Source organism: Eulemur rufifrons, chromosome 17, assembly GCF_041146395.1.
Source record: "Eulemur rufifrons isolate Redbay chromosome 17, OSU_ERuf_1, whole genome shotgun sequence".
In the NCBI taxonomy this organism is placed as follows: Eukaryota; Metazoa; Chordata; class Mammalia; order Primates; family Lemuridae; genus Eulemur; species Eulemur rufifrons.
This window is the reverse complement of record NC_090999.1, coordinates 18,551,786-18,570,204: the sequence shown is the minus strand read 5'-3', so window position 1 is coordinate 18,570,204 and position 18,419 is coordinate 18,551,786. Positions and strand designations below refer to the sequence as shown.

Genomic DNA, 18,419 nt, shown 5'->3' with positions numbered 1-18,419 from the left:
CTGGGTCTGCCAGGGAAGAAAGTGGGTGCTGTTGTCTTGGTGAATTGCCCCACCTAGGAAGAAGGATGAGGGTGGGCCCCAGGCACCCATCTTGGTCTTGTCCCATCCTAATCCTCTCCTGAACAACTGCCATACCTGGGGGTGGAGGGAACAACTCTGCCAATCAGAACTTGGTGTGCCAGCTGCAAAAGAATGCAGAGGACTCTCTAGCACCGCCCCCCCCCCCCCCCGCCCTGCCCCCGGCCAAGCCGCATGGATACCATAGAGTCCGGAAATTGAACTAGAACACCGCACATACATAGTAAGACTCAGGCCATGCAACTCCCAACAGTCTAATCAAGATGGTTCCATGGTAACTTCTGAGCCACTAGGAAGGTCCCAATCCTGATACTATAAAACAAGGCATAGACCATAACCAAGTTCCTTTGGACCCTTCCTTTTGCTCTCCCTTTGCTGTGGCAATGGGTCCAGTCATGATCTGTGACATAATTATCATGCCCTGTACACCTATATCTTGCTCTTGCCCTATAATCCTATCTTTCTCTCCTTAATATACCTCATTTTCGTGCTTGCCTTACTTTGATGTGTCTGGTCATTATTCAACCACAGGAGCTCCAAGAACTGACGTTTTCACACTGAAACCTGGCAAGTCCACCCTGTATGCAAATAACTTTCTAAAGTAGAAATCTTATGTAATTCTTCTTCTTGAAAATGACTAGGTTACCTTGATCAGAGTCAGCTGCTCATAGTGTAAAGGTAACTTCCAAATATCTCAAAAATGTCTAGAATACACACCTCTGTACTGGCTATGGGTCTGTCAATCTCTATTTACCCTTCTCTGAAAGTGGTTTTAACCAGAGTCAATTGTTTTTCCTTCATACCCCACACAAAATTACATGTCTTTCCAATTTCTAATTTCTATATCTGAAATATTCTCCAGTCTTATTCTATTCATTCTTTAAGGTCCAGCTCAAATGTCATCTACTTGAAGTTCTTTTTAAAAGCACCCTTCATAAATTAATTTAACTAATCCCAAATATGTTATTCACATCATTGAAAAAAACTAGAGCCCTTATAATAAAATAAGTATCCTACTTTATGTTATTGAATGGCTTGCTTATGCCTTTAGGACACAGCATCATAGGAAACTAATATAGACTTATATAATTTGGGACTAAATTTCACTGTATTTTATTATTCTTTCTTCTGAAAGTCATGTTTTCTTCAATGTAGTGATTATTTTGCATCTAGTTTTTGAGGGATATTCATATCCTTTTAAATTTAAGGTATATTTAGGCCTGAGATTTATACAATACATTTTCTAACTAAGTTATATTTGAGAATCATCTAAATATTTATATAAAAGTATAGGTAGGTGTGCAGGGGGATTAATCAAACATCTGCATAAGGAATATAAATTGGATGTGAAAATATTTGCTTAACATATTATATATCAAAGAATATATTTTTCCACATTTACTCTCTCTCTCTCTCTCACACACACACTTAGTCCTAAGTGATACCAAGAAGCATACTCTATTTTTTAGAATAATCTTCTACCCTTTAAGTGACTGTTTGACATCATTTTTCACCACAAACTTTAATTAGCTCTTTTTTTGACATGCTTCTCAGCTGAAGACTGTACTCTCAATCTCAAGAAAACAGAAGTAATCCGAAGAGAGCTTTCACATGCTCCAATCTCCACAGCAACTTACCTTATTGTTGACCACATGTTCAATACTCTCTGCACTTTACATAGAAGAACCCTTCAGAGTCTGTCCAAGCCAACCCTTCCTCACTGCATTAGATTGCATCCCTTCTAGCGTACTCCAGTGTATTGCTTCGGCAATTGCTCCTCTCTGTTGTACATCAGCTTCACTCTGTTGGGGACAGGCGCAGGTTGGCAGCACTAACCACAGGAAAAGAGGACGGGGTCAAAAATGAGGAGGGCAATGAGCAGTTAGCACGTAACCCACAAAGGCAGGAACTTGAGGTTAGGGACTTTTCCTGGCCAGGAGCATGAGCAAAAGCAGGAGCTCATGTCCAAAACTAACCTTTTCTCCATTAACATACATTAGCATAGTAAAAGTCAACCCATCAGTGCCATGACAGTTTACCAGGGTCATAGCAACCCTTGGAAGTTATCTTATAAGGTTAAAATAGGGGAGAGCCCTTAACTCTAAGAACTCCCCACCCTTTTCCCAGAGAAATAAAGAATATTCCACCCACCATTTAGCATATCATAAGGTATAGACATAAAAGTCAAAGTATGGTAAGACCCAGTGTCTTCTCCACTCATGGAGATAGACCCGGTTCCCTTCAGGAGATATACTTTCACTTTCTATATCTGTGCTGAAAAGCCTGCAATAAAAGCTGTTTGTGTGGAAGTGCTAAGTGCCTGTCATCACTCTGTGGCACCGGCCCTACTTTTGATTTTTACAAGCAAAGAGCCAAAGAACCAGGACAATATCCCTCAAAAAATCAACCCTGACTAACTTCCAACTGGATAATTCCCTTCAGCATGTGAACCTGTTCTAATGGTCCTATTTTAGAACAAAACAAACAAACACATACATACAAAGGATTTTCTTTATTCTACCTCTCCACAGTTACCCCCTCTGCCTCTGCTTTATGGCCAAACTTTTCAAATGAATTGTCCACATCCTCTGTGTTATTGCCTCTCTTTTCAACCTGGAGCACACGGTAATGGATGAGCACCACACTTACCACTGACTCAGCACCCAATGTCACAAACAGTCTCCATGTTCCCATAAACAATTCTCTGCTTCTTCTTTCTTCTCCTGTCAACTATATTTTCACAGCTTCATCACATGTTTTTGGGATGTCATTTGCGATTTGTTCACTCTCATCATGCTGGCTCTTTTTCAGTCTTCTTTGCTTAATCATTGTCTCCCTAACTTCCTAACATTTGAATGCTCTTACTCGTACCCATTTGATGATTTATCTTCACCAGTTACAAAGTATAACTTCTCTAGTGTTGGCTCCCACGTGTATAAATCAAATTTTTTCTCCTCAACTCTACATTCATTTATGCAAATTCCTATGGGACATTACTGTTGGAGGTCTAATAGATATATCAAGCTTATCAGGTCCAAAACTGAAGTCTTGATTTGTATTGCTTCAACCTCAGAACTACTTCAGTTGTGCCTTTCCCACTTTAGTAAAGAGCAACTCCAATTTTATAGGTATTGAAGCAAAAATGTCTAATTGTCTTCACTCCTTTCTTTCTTTTTTATTCCACATTGACAAACCCTATGGGCTCTAACTTTAAAATGTTCCAAGCATCCAGCCACTCCTCACCATATCCACTAATATGAAGGTCCACAGTCCCAAGTATTTTTTGATTATTAGAAATAACTGTTACTGAATTCTCTTCATGTTCATTAGGCCCCTAGTGTCTCTTCTGTAAAATCAATCAGTGTGATCCTATTAAAACATTGGTTATTGACTAGGGATATTTTTATCCCTTCATGAAGGATATGTGGCAATTTCTAATAATATATTTTATTATCAAAATTGGGAAAAAGCTAATGGATAGAGGCCAGATATGCTGTTAAACCTCCTATAATTCAAAGGGTAACCTCTTGCAACAAATAATGATCTTGCCCAAAGTCACATTTAGAAACTCTATTTTGAAATATGTCACACCCCTCTCAAGACCTGCCAATGGAGTCCCATCTTACTCTGAGTAAAACACAATGTCTTTGAGGTTAATTGTCTACAACGTCTCACTGTACCTCACCATAGCTACTTCTTTGATCTCATCTCTTCTTCGGACACATAACTTTTTGCTCTTTTCCAACCATAATGACCTCCTTAGAGGTCAAACTAGTGTGTCACACTAGTTCCATATCAAAGCTGTAGCATTTTCTTGTCTCTCTGCTTAGAATATGCTTTGAACAGATATTTATATAACTTGTCTGCTCGTTTCTTTCAGAGTCTGGTCAATATCGCCTTACTCCCAAGGCTTTCTCCCACCATCATTTATAAAATGTCATTCCCCTATCCCAGACACACACATTTATAGCTGGCTTTCCCTGTTGTTTTTCTCTGGTTTATTTATTTATTTTTTTTGCATAACTACTTACTTAACATATTTACTTTTTAAAATTTAATTTCCACTTCTATAAAATAAGTTTGACGAGTTTAGGGATAGTTTTTTCCCCCCTACCTTTTTAAAATTTCTTGAATGCTTAGGAGAAAGTGTGGAATAAAATAAGTGTTCGATAAATATTTGTATGAATGAATGCATAAAATGATTCAAAATTCGTGGTTATTTATCTCTTGAATTAGCATTAGATTAAACTTTACTTAACGTGAATCAAGGGAATAAAACATATCAATTTTGAACTAAAGAGTTTGGATTCCTCTCACATTTTATTTCGATTACATGAAAGTAGAACATCTAATAAGGTCTTTCTCAGTCAAAGGAAACATGGAACACATCAATAAGATTGAGATCAAAGGGCATGGGGACTAAGAGAGAAGAATTTAAATGTTCTTTCATTTTCTCCCTTACTTTCTATTGATAAGTAATTATGGGAGTTAGACCTCTGTTCTTTGATAGGCTTTAAACCAATTTGAAAAGGAACAAATTACCTGAAACCCTAAAAGACAATTTCTATTAATCTGCAAAGTGCAATTCATAAATCCCCTATGCACATTCATGTGCTGTAAACAGCTAATTCTAGATCCATCTAAGAGAATAAATCCAAAGTTGTTATTGCTGAGTGAGCTCACTTAAACTAATTTATCACTTCATTCACTCCAGCTTTGTTTCTTGGTTTATGTCATAGTAGATATGAAAAAAAATCAGGTCAGTTACTGCATTATAGTTTCAATATGGCTCATCTTGGTATTTTAGGGATGTAAGTTGGGCAGAGCCCAATTAACAAAGTACACATGTCAATATGAGCTATGTATCATGTAGCATGTTTTGGCTACTAGTTCAGCTAATGCTACTACAAACTAGTTTTCTCTGAGGAAAAGCATCTCACAATACAATAAGTCAAGAAGTAGGATAACATCAGAGATGGTTGACTCAGCTGCTAAATGATATTCTTAGCGATGCAAGTTATTTCCTTCTTTCTGCTTTTTTGTTCACTTTTATGTAAGACTTACATCCTTAAGGGTTCCAAATAATCTTAGTTATAGAAGGATCCATTTTAATGGTGTCCCATTTAGGAAAAAGAAATTTTTCCCAGAGATGCCATCTGCATATTAAACCTGATTTCTTATCATGTCAAGATTTGGATAATATATTCATGGTAAAATCAGTCATTAGTGAGGGGAAGAGGTTGTTTGGTTTAAATAATTCATGATTTTCCCTGAAACTGATTATATTGTCACTTTTTCAAATGTTTGGTTCTGTTAGCAAGAAAGAATAGGGAAATGGATAATTGAGAGAAAATAGATGGCATATACTATAAAAAATTCGTCTTTGCTGGAAATTGACATTATTTCTTCACCTCATCCTAACTTTTCTACCAATGGGACCCCACTGCCTTCAAAATGCTTACTTATTATCCAAAGCTTCCTAATGTAACACTCCAGGCATTTTCTCTACTAAAATACATTATATTCCCCAAATCTGCCTTACTAATTTTCATTGTCCATTCTTAGCATATGTTAATTCCTCAAAAGTGTTGGGATTTAGAAAATACTGTAATTAAAATATACCATGTAATTTTGAAAATAATTGACAGATCACTTCAACTTGTGCCTTTATCTCTAAGTTTCTGGGTATTTTTCTGAGTTGTAAACTAATGATGCGGTTTAAGTCCACTGCCTCAGACTTATGAATATGTCCATCTTGGTTTAACATAATTCAGCATACTATATCAACTAGGAGCACAGACTCTTATGATAGACACAAGCTACGGTTCGAAACTTAACCCTATATTTTTGACTTTTAGCAAATTGCTGGATTTATTTAAGCCTGGTTTTATCAATTAGGAACAAAATGTGACACTCCAAGCACTTTCATAATGCATACAAAATGCTTAGCACAGTGTTTAATAACTAACAATGGTTCCTTGAATAATTGTTTTTCTGTCATTAGTGTTATCATTACTATAAGTATTTTGAAATCCCCAGCAGTTAGAATAGTATTCAGGCATTGCTAGACCTCAGTACATGTGTTTTAAATATATAAATGAAGTAATTTTACAGGAAAAGACAATAAAGGTTGTAGTCTTCAACTTGTTCTGAAATTTAGATAGAAGAAAGAAGAAAAAGCTGTTAAATCTAGCCCATCTCAAGAACTTGTCAACCAATATCATAAACAGAACACATTATTTGGTTTTATTCAATATCTAAGTGTAAGGTGTCTAATTTCTCAAAATCTTACATATCAGATGTAAAGGTAAGAAGTATTTGTGTACAGGAATGTGAAATGTGGTGTGACAATGAGATATCTAGTCTTTTTTTCCTTCCTTTTTTCTTCCATTTTTCCACTCTCCCTCCTTCTCTCTCTCTCCCCTCACCCTCTGTCTCTTTCTATCTTAATTACCTGATATATGCTGAAATGAGTGAAGTTTCCATACTATTCCTCTTAATAGAACTATATTAAATGTCTATAAAAGTTTTCAAAACTCTCAGCAGACTGGTGCTTCTTTGAAAAGCAACTACGTGCAAAAGCTGACTCCAAAAAGACCAGATTTATCTGGCTTTATGTACACTAGATCGCCATTTACGTTAACTTCTTATTAGTTCTGCCTAATCACCATGCAGTACAACCTGGAGCAAATGACGTGGACATCTGTTTAAACATGGTGGATTGAATAACACATTTATCTCTGATACCATTTTAAAAAAACAACCAAATTATACTACAGGAATAGAAATAGAACAAAGAGAATAGGCAATCAGGCAGCAAACAGGGAGATGTCCTTAATGTTCTGGAGTGAAAAGCAAGTGAGAACATGGTAACTGATGAAGCAGAGCTGAGAAAATGAACACCTACTTCTCTGCAGATGAGGCTGCCAATAAAAAGTGAATTGGTATTTCAGAAACCAGAAGTACTCAGTTCCATTGAAGGCAGAAATTAACATGCAGGCAAGGGAAATGGATAGGACTGAATACAGGAGAATTAATTACAATTCTTTTGTGGTAAGCAGGATTCTAAAAATGTACCTCTCCAAGATTTCTGACCCTAATTCAGAGGACTGTGAAAATGATGACATATCGTGCCCTCAAATTTGCCATGTTTCGTGGCAAAAGGAACTTTGCAGTTGTAATTAAGATCATTAATCAGTTCATCTTAAAATAGGCAGATTATCCTGGATCACCCAAGTCTGCCTAATGTGATCACACTAAACTGTTGAAAGCAGAGGATTTTCACTTGCTGGGAGGAAAAGAGGAAATCAAGGATTTGAAGCATTATCTGTATCCGATGATGGAGGGGATCATGTACCAGGGAATTCAGGTGGACTTTAGTAGCTGAGAGCAACCTCAGCAGACAGACAGCAAGTAACAGGGACCTCAGTCTTATGAGTCCAAGGAACTGAGTTTGGCCAACAAATGGATTGATTCATCCTCAGTGTTTCAAGATAAGAGCTCAGCCTGGCTGACACCTTGATCTAGCCTGCGAGATCCAGAAAACCAACTGAGCTTGCTCAGAATTCTGAGCTACAGAACTATGAGATAATAAATGGGTGTCAAGTTGCTGAGTCTATGGTAATTTGTTACATAGCAATAGAAAAATGACACATATGAATTCAGCAATGAAACAACCTCTCCCTAATCACAGCAGGAATTTAGTCTCTGAGGGGAAAAATATTGAACTCATAAATATAGTTGGAAAAAGTGAATGTGGACACATTAAATAACTTAGACACCAACTTCCTCCCCACTGTTTCAAGGCCAGAAAGATGTTAGCTAATTATATTCTGCCACAATGGGGTTAGGGCAGAAGGAAACACACAATTGAGTGTCTCATAATGAAATAGTCATATTCTTCTCGCATTACCATACAGCAAATCACACCAGTTGATAAGCTGGTCAAGTCACAAAGAAAATTTTTCTTGGTTAAATGGGGTTTTCCCACTCAAGCTCAAAATCTATAGTCCACCATCAATTCTTGTTGGTCAGGAGGGCATTTATTCCCTAAAACTATATTTTTTTCCACTTAGAACCTTAGTATTGCTCTTGACCTGAGGCCTCTTGTTCACTCACTCATTTCAGCATAGGAAGGATGACTTATTCTCAATCATAGATTTGGAAGGAGAAATTGCACACGAAACACAACCTTTTTCACACATTTTTCTTTTCAGGAATCAAACTGCAGGTGTTCTGCATCTCTATCTTGTCAGCTTTAAATGCACACACCAGGGAAAGCATTTGAGATTTTCTCAGCAGGCTATCCAGACCTGACCATGGTGCATGGGGTGGAAAGAGTGAGTCTTTTAGATTTTAGTACTCACTTTTGGGAAGCTCACCTAAAAGAGATGTAAGACACATTCTCTTACATTAAGTTCAACAGTAACAAATGTGACATTTAGATCCTCTGACTGCTTTTTGGAGTACATTCTCAATGACTTCAGCACTTAATTGGAAAAAAAAGGGATAATTATTTGTTGATACAAAGCCCATGATAATGAATCTATACCCTCAATTAATTATGTAGAGAGACCAAAGAATCACACTAAATTTAGAGAAAACAAGTAACATGAAGAGAGAAGACAGGTGAGTACCATTAGTCATAATTAGTAGGAAATTGTTATATTTATATTTTCACTTGTACCTGACCATCATAATATAGTAAAAGTATTACCTGTTGCTAATACTAATCTTCTGTGCTTAGTCATTTATTTTTGTTTGCATATTTTAGCCACTAAAGTAAAAATTATTAAACAATAAAAATTCCTATAAAAGATAAAGTCTCCAATACTTTATCTTATAATTCTAATTTTTCTTATCTTTTGTAATCTTCCCCAAGTATTTAATTTTTTATTATTATAAACTGCATTTAAAAGAATAAAGGCCTATTCTTATTTTTTTTAATTGTTTATTTCTTAAAATATTCCTGTAAGATCTCTTGGACTCTGTCAAAGTAGAGACCTTCAACAAAGACAGGGGTGAACATAGACAAATTATTCAAATTAATATAGCAGAAAACACTCAAGAAAGAGTGACTCCTTTGGCAGGATTTATGTTATTTGTTTATTTTTTATTTAGCATGGACTAAAGCTGAAATATACTGAGAGTGAGTTTGCTGACTCAGAGAGGGTCATACATAACTTGTCATTTTTCAACATTACTGTCATTTTTATGATCTGTTGAGAGAAGTTCACAAAGCCTGTTTTCAACTATCTGCTCCTTAGGATTTATTGCTCTTGGGAAATTGGAGAAATTATCTGCTTTGCTATGTTCCTGATAATGCTCCTAGGCCCAGAATTTCAGTTCAAAGTTGATAAATGGAAAGGGACAATTTTTCACAAATTTCTTTTGGAACATCTATAGATGTAATATAATTACATTTTCATTGTATCTTAACATTCTTTTCTATTCTACGTTAATTGTTTTTCCCAAAGGATTATGTATCTACCTTACTATTAAATCCTTTATGATAAAGAAGAGTTAATTGTTCCACTAGCTGTGTTGTTATAGCATTTTATAATTTTATATGTACCTTCATAGCAACCTTTATCTCATTAGATCACAAATATCTGTTCAGATTACTATCTTTTGTAATTTGTTCTTGAGTTTGGTGACTATTACTTATTTAAATTTTTATCCCCATTATCTAACACTGTGCCATGGACAAAATAGAAGTTCGAAAAATATTGGTAAATTAAATTGTGTAGGTAGTTGTTTAAAATGGCTTATTCTAGTATCTTGTCACTGGTCTATAATGGATAATGGTCACAAATTGGGTCATAGTGGCAATAACTAAAATAATATTAGTAAAAATGCAACTGATCAACCTTGAGCTTTCTTTGTTTCATCTACTATTATCCGAGATTAAAATACTAATTCATATGGAAACTAATTTTTCCTGCCAGCATAATTCCTATTTACTGTATTTTTCCTTCTAAAAACAGGTGGAACAAAAATACAAGCTTGCCTAGATTTTAACAAGTGATATTTTATCAATACAAAACATAAAACTAATGATGCACAAATATATTCAAATATCCCATTAAGCAACAGAAATAAAAGGACATATTTTGCTTCATGCTATATCGGTATGTCTATATATCATTGAAAGTAAAATCACTTTGTTCCCACTGTAAATCAACACAAATAATATTCATTCATATTTTATAACCTTAAAGTTAAGTCCAATAAGCAATTGTAAGCAGATAGTAAAGTGCTTAAGAAAGAGTTCCAACCCCAAAAGTACACATGTGGTTGAAGGCACTTAGAAAAATCTGAACTATAAAGGACTATAAAAGACTTATACATAATAATGTAAAACACTAAAGGGTAAACAAATATAATATGATAGTTTCATAAATATAACAACATCCAGAGTCTATATACCTTTGTATAAGTATTTTTGTTGGCTTTTATTGCATGCCTTGCACAGTATAATCACACGATTTTCAGTTTTTAGTGTAGTGCATTTTTTGCTATTTTCCATATTTCTCTAGCATTTTGGTTTACAGCCTTCCTGTGTTTGTCATTTTATAATCATGTTCTCATACAATCCTTGCAATATCTCTACAATTTCATCTTATTATCCCCATTTTATAGATGAAGAAACCGAACTCCCAAGAAAATTTTTAAGTAGTGTGACTAGAATCACTTAACTTGAAAATGCTGAAGTGAAATTTTAAATCAATTTTGTTTGACTCAAATTCTCAAGCACTTGTCTTTGTAGTATGTCCAAGAAGGGTGAATCTCACTTTTTAAACTAAAAATCTTCTGTATAGCAAAGGAAACAATCAATAAAATAAAAAAAAGAGCCTACATATTGGGAGAATGGGTTTGTTGGTCAAAAGGCATATGAAAAAGTGCTCAACACCACCAATCATCGGGGAAATGTAAATCAAAATCATAGTAAGATATCACTTCATATCTGTTAGAAGGGCTACTATCAAAAACACGAAAGATAAAAAGTGCTGGCAAGGGCGTGGAGGAAAGATAATCCTTGTACACTGTTCATGGCAATGTAAATTGGTACAGCTTTTATGAAAAGCAATGTGGAGGTTCTTCAAAATTTGCAAATGGAACTACCATGTAATTTAACAATGCCTATGATGGGTATATACCCAAAAGAAATGAAATTAGCATCTCATAGAGATATCTGCAGTCATATGCTCATTGCAGCATTATTCATAATAACCAAGATATGGAATCATTTAAGGGCCTATCAATGGATAAATAGATAAACATACTCTGATTTACACACACACACACACACACACACACACAGTGATACATACATAATATATATAATAGTATTATTTATATTTATATATGAATACTATGTAGCCATAAAAACAAACATAGAAATCCTGTCATTTGTGACAACATGGATGAACCTGGAGGACATTACGCTAAATGAAATAAGTCAGATATAGAAATACAAATATCATGTTATTTCACTTATATGTGAAATCTAAACAAATCCAAACACATGGAAACAGCGTGCAGAACGGTGGTTACCAGGGATGTGGAGGAAGAGGAAATAGGTATACGTGGGTCAAAAGGTACAAACTTGTAGTTAAGTGGGATAAATAAGTCTAGAGATCTAATGTACAATAAAATGACTATACTTAATACTACTGTATTGTGTATTAAAAATTTTCTAAGAGAGGAAATGTTAGATGTTCTTACTGCAGAACAAAAGGAGGTAACTATGTGCCATAATGGAGGTGTTAATTTGTTTGACTGTAGAACTGACATTAGTAATCTTTTCATTATGTATATGTGTATCAGAACATCATGTTGTACATATAAAATATATATAATAAAATAAATTCAAAAATAATCTCATAATTTCTGCCTACTCTAGCATTTTAAAGATGTTTGGATCACAAGAAGCATAAATTACCAGGAATGGGATTTCATGTGGAATGATTCATCTATTCCCTTTATATAAAATTATTTGACTGTTTTCCATAATATTTTCAGAAGCGGCCAACCAGGCTCTCACTGAGCAATTTAAATAATAATGTACACAAGTAATAATTATATCCAAGTATATTTCAATGTAATCTCAAATTAGAATGTTTATATTAAAACAAATTCTGATGTGTATAATTTTTGTATTGTACTCCTTGAGATCAAAGACACTCATATGTAAATCTTCTAAATAGACTCTCATATCTCAACTTTCTTCTTCATGTATTGGGCCTCATTTAAATAAGCGACATACAAAAAATTGATTCTTTATGATTTATTTGCGAATTCTTGAGAATAAATATATAGGTAGAGAGAACCCAGGCAGCCAAAGTGTTCTGGAGGTCCATCAAGGTTGTTCAAATGATTCAGGTTCCTGTGGCTGGGTGAAGCTTCCTGAACACTACAGGTAATTAACCCAGATAACTTGTAGTTATTTTAGAGTTACAGAGAGATTTCACTGAAATAATAAAATCAATATGGTCTTCTATTTTAAAAATATACTTACAGGGACTCTGGGACCAACCTACTACCTTATGAACAGTCAAAATAAGGTTCTCATAAACAAATTTCCTGGTATTTCTTTCTCATCCTATATTTCTTTCAGTATTCCCCCAAAGTAAGAGCATTAGCTTGATCCATTGAAAACTGAACTGGGTGGCTGTCTAGTATCCTAATGACATTATATTACAGTTTGAATTCTTGTAGAGTTTTACTCAATTTTACCACAAAATAAAGTGACACTCCATTACCTATCCTTCTTTGGCTTAGTCCACTTCTGCTTGTATAACACAATACCATAGCCTGGGTAATTTATAAAGAAAATAAATATATTTCTCACATTTTTAGACACTGAAAAGTCCAAGATTAAGAGGACAGCAGGTTCTGTTTTCTGGTGACGGATGATCTCTGCTTCCAAGATGGTACATTGTTGCTTCACCTTTCAGAGAGGAGGAGCCCTGTGTTCTCATATGGCAGAAGGCAGACAGGCAAGCAAGCCCCAAGGTGAGGTGCTGCTGCATGAAACTTTTCTTACATGCGTCTTAATCCCATTTATGAGGGAGGAGTCTTCATGCACTAATCACCACTTAAAGTCCCCATCCCTTCATACCATCCTATTAGCCATTAAAATTCAACACCCGAATTTCAGAAGGAACACATTCAAACTATAACCATCCTTAATGCAGAGTAGAGTAATTCAGCTCTGCCACTTATACTTTACAAATGATGATCCATAATAAATTTATAGTCAATGAATATTGCTGGTTAAAATTGGTATTTTCTTCTGTTAAGGCTTATAAATTTTTACTTTATTTTAGATTTAAAAAGTAAAATTGAAGAATTTTATTAGTTTATTTTGCTTAAATAAAATCTTTATTTATTCAACCCATCCTTAAGATTTTTTTAGTATTCCAGCATTGCAAGTGTATATGTCCCACATATATTATTTTTTAATTAAATGTAAATTTGCTCAGTAAATTTACTCATTCACTTAAAAAAATTAAAAAAGAAAATATTGAGTAGAGTTTGGCTAAGAACAGATGCCTTTTTGGTCAAAAACATTAGACAAATATATTAAAATTTAGTGCCTTAATGAGAGGGCTCAGTGTATAAATTTCCTTTTATGTGGCCCAGTGAATTGAATAGTGATGTAGACATAAAAATAACCAATCTGTGTGTGTACTGAACATGGAACGTATGGCAGAAATTCCCTCAAGGAGAAAAAATGGGTAGCACCAGTTTTACACTTTTCATTTGTTTTGTCCTCCTTAAAAAAATGCAGTGCAAAGTATACAAGGAAATTTCTAAGTACATTCTATTGGCTGATTAACACAAGTCAGCTATATTATAAACCTTTAAGTGAGCTATTTGTCAAAGGCCACTTAATTATCTATAGCATTTTTTGATTATACATTATTTTTAAACATATCTGTGGCATGTATGGAAACTGAAAGCTTTAATAGACACCTACTCATCAAATAATCTAGTCTGACATAAAACATATGTTGTTTTGATAGGCAATCCATGTTTATTTCACAATCTGTTTCTGAGATGAATACATCCAAAAATTATTGATCTCCACTAGACTAGCACCTATAAAATATATTTTTGAATATGTCAATATGTCATGAAAATCAATATAGACTTATGGTATAAAAATGTGCATCTATTTTATGGGTTGCTTTTCATTATTGAGAGTTCTAAATACACTTTTTGGTAAATAAGTTAATTTTTATCCACATGGTCTAGTTATTGTTAGAAAATGGACTCTGTCCCTTGAAGTTTGAAATTCTAGAGCAAGTTTTGAGATAGAAAAATATTCCAATTTAATAGGTCTATGTCGGGCTGGATGGGAATGGGGTTACAGTTAGAACAGCTGCTGAATCTTTCATTTGATGTATTTCTGATACCTGATACTTGTTCCTAAATTGCTCCACACGTGTTGCCTTTCTCACCCCACCATTTCATTTTCCCACCAAATAGACTTAGGAGATCTACTTGAACTTAGGATATTGCAGACAGATGACTTTATGGCCTGACATTTTTGTAGCCTGATCAAGGATATGTCTAAGATGGCTAAAACAAATCAGAATTTTTATCTAATTCATTTTTGGTATTGATTATCAAGAAAGATAAGAAAACTATTACATGTATACAATTGAACCTATTTGGTATGTTTGGTACATTACATTTCAATTTGGAAAGATACAAATATATCTCTTATTTGTGATGAGGCACAGTAATCACTATAGCTCTGTGAGCCACAGTGAAGCCATCTTGTGTACAGGCTCATTGCTGCTGTGTGATTCATAGGCCCATGACCTATGAGCTGAGAGAAAAATACATAAATAACAGAAAAAAATTTATACAGTGATTAACTTGTAAGTGATTGTTTAAAATCATTAGGTGTGTATAGTTACATTGTACTACGCTTGGCTGTTCCTTGGAGAAATGTTCCTTGGATGTTCCTTAAGGAAATGTTCCTTGATTTAACTGATGCTATCTGCTTCTGTAAGGTCGCTTGCTTATGAATTATTGTGATCAACATGTTCTGAGCTGTATGTGTATTGTTAGTATTGTTAGTGGTGAAGGTATATAACCCCTGCCCACTTTAAGATCGGGGCCATTCTCTGTGTCTGGACTTTCCCAGAACAGGGGTGGTCGCTGGCCAGCTAAAAAAGATTCACTAATTTGGCTCAATTCGGCTTTCAAGTGGTCATTTTCTCGCATCTTAGACCATACTATTTGGAGGTCCCAGCGAGATGGCCCTTACACAGGGTGCTTGGTGACCACTGGTGCCTGGGATTTGGTGTGGGGTCCAGTGCCTGGCCTAGGGGAGAGTTCCTGAGAGACCTTCCTCGACCCTAGGCAATGGCCAGACCACATTCCAGCCACCGACACCTCAAAATTAACCAATTTCCTTGAATGAGTCTTCTGGACGTACACCGGTGAGTGTTTGGTTTGTCTGTCTTTGGTGGGCCCATTTTGGTGTTCCTTGGAAAAGCTGGACGCAGCTAAGATCCCAGGAATAAGCGCCAAGGAGTGAGATGTCACTCGGAGTTTTGGTCATTGTTTTTGGGCTGCGAAGGCTGTTTTGGCCACAAGACCGAGTCAGCAACTATTTGGCATCCTGCTGGATAGCTTGGATTTTCCGAAAACTTTAGGATTTTGTTTCATGTTGGTTTGAATGCTCGTGGTTGATTTGTCATATGTTAATTGTTGTCTTGATACTAGTACATGTTGCTTTTAGAGTGCCGCCGCCGTCTCAGTAAGGCAATCACAAATAGTGTTATTGTCTTGTCTCCTCTCCTGACTGTCACCTGGATGAGAGATGTGAGAGTGTTATAGCTCCATGGCTGATTGGCTACGGAGCTTGAGTGGGTCCTAACCTGCGTTTCTGTGGTGACATCGTATGGCATAACAGTGACTCACCCTCTGGAAAGAGCGGTGACCTGCCCGGGCTTTATACGGGAGCACCTTTATCCAAGTCGCGCCTAAATCTCCGGGAGGGGAGCAGCCAGGTGGACCCCTGAAAGTACACCCCACCCTATGTGAAAATCTGCCTCTGTGTCTCTGTGTCTTGTCATTGTAAAAAACTTTATAGCATGAAAGAGTATATAGCAAATCGTGCTCAAAATCCCTGTGCCAGATAAGTTTAAACTAAAATCTGATAAAGTGTTGCTCTTATTGTAACAAAAAGTAACTGTGAAAAACAAGAATTTTGCCAGTTGCTGCCTCGTCGGCGCCTGTTTCACCTAGCAACAACTCTCATTTGTCTCCTTCTCCTCCTAGCCAGTAAATCTACTAATATCTCCTTCTCTCTGTTGCCGTTCCAGTCTGTTACCTATGGGTTATAAAGAATTCATTGTAAAAACTGCCCTCTATCCAAGGGGGGAACCACCTCCTGCTCCGGCGCGGAGTCACTGGTATTCTTTTAGCCCAGCCTATTGCCCAGATTGCCACTTATAATTATTAACCACAGAACAGGGTCAAGGAGTGCCTTTGTTGGTTTCTCGACAGCAACTACTGTCCACCAAGTACGGGCGAGTGTTCTTGAGGAGTCTCCGGAAGCTGCCGACACCTGCTCTGGTACCGCTGTGAATTCTGTGGCTTCCTTTAGCCTTTCCTTGATTTTACTTTTTTCATGATAGGTTTAGTCTACTTGCTACCAGGCTTTTTGGCCCTGGTGTTTGGTATAGGACTTTATGGCATAGCTCCTAAGAGAATGGAACAGGTTCTGTTGATGCTGCTATACTACACTATGATAGGCTCGGTCCTCCTTTTTAAAACTCTTTCTCGGTTACCCTGTTTAGACTTTTGCCCTCGATAGTCCTTGTTTTTCAGAAACATAGGATCACTTTCCTGGCCTCTGTAAGGCAGCCACCAGGCGACGGGCCGGGACCAAGGATTCCTGAGATCTAAAGATTATTCCCTTTTTTTCCTCAAAATGGATCAATCAGGGTCATGTAAAAATTGCATGCCACTTAATGTTTTTTGAAAAACTTCCAGAAACTTTCAGGGTGATCATTTGTATGCTTTTTAACTATATCCATTCATTTGTACAGATGACGACCCCAGCCTCAGCCCCAGACACCGAGCTTTGGTGGCAGACTTTATGGGATATAAGCTGAGGCAGAAGGGTTATGTCTGTAAAACTGGCCCAGAGAAGGGCCCAGCAGCTGACCTGCTGCACCAAGCCATGCCGGCAGCTGGAGATCAGTTCGAGACCTGCTTCCAGCATACCTTCTCTGGTCTGGCGGCTCAGCTGCATGTGACCCCCAGCTCAGCCCAGCAGTACTTCACCCAGGTCGCCAATGAGGTTTTCCGGGGGGGGGCCCAATTGGGGCCGCCTTGTGGCCTTCTTCGTCTTTGGGGCTGCACTATGTGCTGAAAGTGTCAACAGGGAGATAGAGCCACTAGTGGGACAAGTGCAGGAGTGGATGGTGGCCTACCCAGCGACATGGCTGGCCGACTGGATCCACAGCAGTGGGGGCTGGGCAGAGTTCACAGCTCTCTATGGGGACATGGCCCTGGAGGAGGCACGGCGTCAAAGAGAGAGAAACTGGGCATCAATAAAAACAATGCTGATGGGGGCTGTAGCACTGGGGACCCTGTTAACTATAGGGGCCTTCTTTGCTAGCAAGTAAAACTGTTCCAGGGCCAGGTGGGGCTAGGTATGGCCCTTAAAATAGAGTAAATGTTTAGACAGGCGTAAAACAGGGATAGACACAAAAGATGATATATAAAAAACATATACACAGAAAAGCTGTTAAGACAGACCCTGGCCCTGATGGGCAACTCCACGGATCCTGGTTATATACAACATGTCTTCCCCTCCACGTGCCCAAAGTGGGACCCAAACGAGGAGCAAGGTAAGGGGGCTCTCGATCGGTATTGCCAGACTCTGCTCAGGGGCATACAGGCCGCAGCTAAGAGGCCAGCTAATTTGTCTATGGTAAGCAAAACCATACAGAGACCTAAGGAGTCTCTGGCGGTGTTCCTAGAACGCCTTTTTAAAGCTTACCGCCTGTATACTCCCATAGACTCAGAGGCACCAGAAAATAGACATGCCATTAATATGCCTTTTCCCAGTTCGTCGGCCCTTGATATTAGAAAAAGCTACAAAAAGTAGGGAGATTAAACAGTGCTGTCTGAGTTAATAAAATTGCCCAGAAGAAAACAGACTGGTTGCATACTTGTCTAACAGTTTGGACCTGTAGTATCTGGCTGGCCAGACTGCTTGTGGGCCATTGCTGCGACAGCTGTGCTGGCAAAAGAAGCCTCTAAGCTCACTTTGGGGCAGGACTTGTATATCATAACCCCTCACT

At 37.0% G+C, this 18,419-nt stretch overlaps 1 pseudogene; it reads left to right on the top strand.

Annotated features, from left to right (window-relative positions):
* Nucleotides 1-17,156: 17,156 nt before the first annotated feature.
* LOC138398067 (bcl-2-like protein 2 pseudogene) lies at nucleotides 17,157-17,738 on the top strand (annotated as a pseudogene).
* Nucleotides 17,739-18,419: the final 681 nt, after the last annotated feature.